The following is a 4,943-nucleotide window of genomic DNA, read 5'->3' as shown; positions in this document are numbered from 1 at the left end:
CAAGATCTTAGAATGAGAAACTACAGTGTGTCAAAGGGACTGTCAAAATGCTTTCAGGTTGTCTTCAAAACAAATATTAACTCCAAAACCAGTGCGGCTTCTATTGCAAGAATCACATAGCTTTGTTCAAGAACAGAGTCCACTTTTGCTTGAAAAGTTTGAGCTGTGAGCTTTTTCTAATAACCTTATTGCGATCTAAGACTTGTAACATAAAAAACCCCAAACAAACAAACAAAAAAGAAAACCCAGAACAACCTCACTTGACTTGCATAGCCAGGATTTTTTGTTAGAGATGGTTAGCAATGCTTTGATAGGGTGGTTACCACTGGAAAATTCAGATTTATTGTAACAGTAATGGAGACACATCGATAGTAATGCAAGTCTAAAGGAACCTGGAAAATTACCTTAGTTTTTGCACAGTGGGTGTATGGTTCCTCTAAAACATAAAGAAAAAGCTCTAAAGAAAACTTACAAGCCACTTTTAAATGTAGGCATAAAGACCACTTATAGTTAAAACTGCAGAGCTGTTCAGGAATATCTGGGAACAATTTGCATCTAAGCACTGGAGTTTGAATTTAGAAAAAAAACCAGTCCCTCTGAAGGCTTTTTTTTTTTTAACTTCATATGAGAAATTAATAACTGACTCAAATACAGTGAAGTAGGTTTGAGATTAAAAAGAACTAGAATTTGTTGCATCAGTAATAAGGCCATGTCATCGAATTGTTACAGATCAAAGCCCAAACTAGGACATTGCCTGTACTAGCTGCAGTTGTAACTGCTCGAGCCATGCTCTTCGTTAAAGGATAGCAATAGAGTTAGAAGGCATTTGGGGAGGTCTGCTGTCAGTGGTTGGTAGAGATTGGTTAATACTACTTGTATCTGCAGAAAAACGTTTATGGAAGACTGAAGACTCATTTTGAGCTAATATTTATAGGAAGAATATTTGAGGATTATGAGAATCTGAAAACTGGATTTTCAGTCTTTGGCTTTCTCTGTACCAGGAAAGAACATCATCTTAGATGATACTAATATATGAGGTTAAATAAGACTTTGGTTTTAGCATACATTAGGAAAGTAACATTTAATATGTATTAACGGACTGTAGTTAACCATGTTACCATTATATAGTTAGTCTCAACTCCAAAATAAATTTAACAGCATTTATTTAATGCATTTTATTATCTTTGCCTGTCCAGCTACTGAGCTCACTGGAATAATGTGACTAAATGTTTGCTTATAATTCTAAGGTTACATTTATCGTTATTTTTGCTAAGAATAAGGATAATACTTATCATTATTTTTCTACAGTACTAAGAACTATATGTCATCTTCTAAGATGATTCAGGTAGAGGTACTTTCCTACTTTATATCCTCACACGAGAACAGTGGGAAGTAATAAATAGAACTGTACAATTCCCCAAAAGTATGTTTCTGTTAGATTTTGCTAACAGTTACTGTAAACCAAGACTTGGTGGCAAATATTTCTTTGAATCAGGCAGTCAGGTGGGAAGAGATCAGGCAAATGATGAGACACAGCACAGCATTTTTGCTCTAATTGGATAATCTCCATGGAAGAAACCACCCATCGGTGTTATTCAGATAAAACCTTTCTACTGTGTTACAAAAGCAGATCTCTTCAATATCTACTGGACTGCTACTTCCATGTTCGTATTACTTGCTTCCTTCCAGATATGTTTCGATGTATTCGCTGCTTCCTATTTTTCTTGAAGATATTGTTGAGCATCTTAATATTTTTTCTACCAAACTACTTGAAAAGAGCATCTAGTCAAAACAGCTGAAAATGCACTGTACTTGTAATGAGAAGAAACAGGTTAAGAAGACAGCTTATATGTGTCATTTTCCTAAAACATAGGAAAGCTTCACTGTTTCTGGAGAAGCTTCTCTAAGGTAGAGTCAGAGTGATCTTACAGACTGTGATTGAAGGAGTATTGTTCTATCCCAAGGACTCGGCAGTTCCTACTGGAAGTACTGGAAGTTAGGGATAAAGAGAGAGAGGTGTGCACTTCTATTGCAGATGTTTTAACACATCAGGCTGCTTTCTCTTCCTGAGTATTTGAAAGTGACTGCTGCATACATCAGCATTTGATTAAGATATTGCCCTAAGTAGATCACTCATATACCAAATGATCTATACACGGAAAATAAAACTTTCCTAATAACCTTTTGGTATTTTAGCATCAGCTGATTTTCTGCTGAGGAGAGCAGAATGTGATTAAGGCAATGGAAAACATTTTATGGAGTGACAGGTGGTCATGAAATTATATTAGCATTTAAATGACTAAAATGGAACCTTTCCTTTCCTGGTCTGAGAATGTCAGAAAGCGAAGAGCCAGGATTCGTCCTCTCCTCCCATTCCCCATGGGTTATATTTTACTTTAAGAACAGCTGTTAATTCTGTGTCACAAATTATGAAGGATTTAAAAGAGAGTGTCATGACTCGCTGTAGATACTACTAGAAAACATTTTCCATCTGTGTGACATATTTAAAAAAAGCCCTCAGTCACTCAGAGAGCCAGCTTTGTGAACTTAATCAGATGTTTTTCTTCTCTTGTTAACTAAGAATCAACTCTAGGGAGTGTTAAGATCACCGTGGTATTTATTTTAAGTGAGTGATTGAATGATTCCTGAGCTGCTCTTCTGGAAAATGAAGCAAACCCCTGCTTTAGAGGTCACCTCTAATTAGACATCAAAAAATAACTGCAGATAACTTCATCAAAAATATAAATAACTAATCAGTACCAGTCCGGTGGCTTTGTTTTATAATTAGTCACGTACAAAGGCTCCTTGAAGTCAGATGACAGTTGGGTCTCCTGCCTCAAATTTCACAAACGAACCAATAGTTTCAAGCTGATGCTCCCTTTGAACTGCTCTCCCAGGATAAATTACTGATGGCCTAAATGTTACATTTACATTTATTATTCTCCATTACCAAGAACATGTGAAGCTGCAAAAGATTAAAGCGGCAATTATTGAAGTTAGAACATTGGAAATGAAGTTCAAATACCAGAAATTAATGTTTAGGAAAACAGAAAAGACAATTACTTGAGGCCAGTTTTAACTAAATAAAAGCAGTGACTTCTACATCAGAGAGGACGTTTACAGATGATCATTTCTGTGTTCATGAGTCACTGACAGCTTGTGCAGTTGGGTTCAGATACAGTCTGGATAAGACCTTGGTGGTCAGAAGGTTGACCGTGAGCCCTGGACCTTGACAATCTCAGACTTCAAAGGAGGTAACAGCACTGGAGGGAATTAACTTGTCCTAGCAGTTGCTCTTTAGAAAAGATTTCACAAGTGTTACTGAAGTTGTTAATTATTGGTTTTTTAATCATGGTTATCTTCCTGTTTTGCTTTTTGTTTTCTCCATTTCATGAAGTGCTATTTTGTTTGGTTCTTTGGTTCATCGCCCTTGATAGAGAACATGCAGTTCACTCAGTCCCATCCAGTTTAATTGAGTTTTCTCAAATTTGGAAGGAGAGGATGAAAACAGGACATGTTCAGAGAAAGAGCGAGGAATTGTTTTGAGTAAGTTTTGGTCTCTTTGCACTGTATTCCATCTCTGTGTCATCTCATCTGCAGCTGCACCGAGAAGAAATAGATCTAGGCTCTGTGTCTTGAACACAAGGCGTCAGGGCAGGACCTGCACCCAGCCCACCTCACAGGGTGACAGGCACCATCAGGACAGGTGTAAATCTCTGCCTAAAAACCTTCCCCAGACATTCTGTGGCTCCAGACAAAGCGACAGAAAAGGCAGTTCTGCCTTTGCAGAGAGCCACCACTCGGGGAGGGAGGGGGAGCAGAGCAGTTCCCACGCCTCAGGCCTTTGAAAGGGAAATGGGCTCGTGGGGTGCCTGTGCGTGGAGGGTCGTCTGCTACGTCTGCACGTGGACGTGGGCTCACACAGCGGCCACTAAGGAGATTGTTTTTCAGACACTTCTCTTCACCTTTAAAATGATGGAATTAAGCTCCTGTAGTTATTAGGAGCTAAAAATAATGATTTGATCGTACTCCATATTGTAGTAGCAGGCACAGCAGTATATTGATCTGGGCTCTGTGTCGTATTATATTTACAATATGACCTGATCAATATGCTATTTCTGAACCCATGGTTCTTGCATGTATGAAATGGGGATATTTTATTGTAAGACTAATGCACACGACCAAGTCACAACAGTGTAGCCTAGAGTACTGTGCACAAGCAAGGTGAAGCAACGAAAAGGTCAGCTTTGTACCTCTTCATTATTTTTTTTTTAAACAGTCTTGCAATTTTTTTTTTCATATCCAGTAAAAACAGAAACACCAATGTGATAGGCACTGATAAATGCATGGTAAGAGACATCCCCTATCACACAGACCTTACAGCAAGTGCTGGCAGAGAGACAAAAGCAGGAGGAGGAAAGAGATGACAGCAGTGAAGTGACCTTGCTTAGGTCACCAAAAAGGTCAGCTACGGCTCTGAGGACAGAACACCTTCCTCATTCAGGGTATCGGTCTATCTTATTATTTAACCATCCAATGATATAAGTGGAAGGTCTTGTTTTTTGCTAATATACTTCGAGAGAATAATTTGAAAGTATCAGTGGAGTTAAAGTGATGTTATGCTGAAACAGTGAGCAGAAATTCAACACGTCATATGCAGCAGTTGCGCAGTTTGTCTCAGAATTTTTATTGGATATTTTCCCTTTAAGGGGATAAGGTGCTATCACTTCACCTCCTGAGCCAACAGTAACAGCTGCTTGAGAAACCCGGTCTACCAAGGACTGCCAAGGAAGGCCAGAAATAAGAATTTAACAAAGAGAATATATTGCTATTGAAGGTCATGGTTGCAACTAGCGTGGTGTGTAGATCTGAATGCTCCCCGTAAGAGATAAGAGAGTGATTGAACAGGGTATTTCATTTGGTCTCCATTCCAGTTCTAATAG

The sequence above is a fragment of the Charadrius vociferus genome, unplaced genomic scaffold (genome assembly GCF_000708025.1).
Source record: "Charadrius vociferus isolate BGI_N301 unplaced genomic scaffold, ASM70802v2 scaffold147, whole genome shotgun sequence".
Classification (NCBI taxonomy): Eukaryota; Metazoa; Chordata; class Aves; order Charadriiformes; family Charadriidae; genus Charadrius; species Charadrius vociferus.
This window is presented reverse-complemented; position numbering follows the sequence as displayed.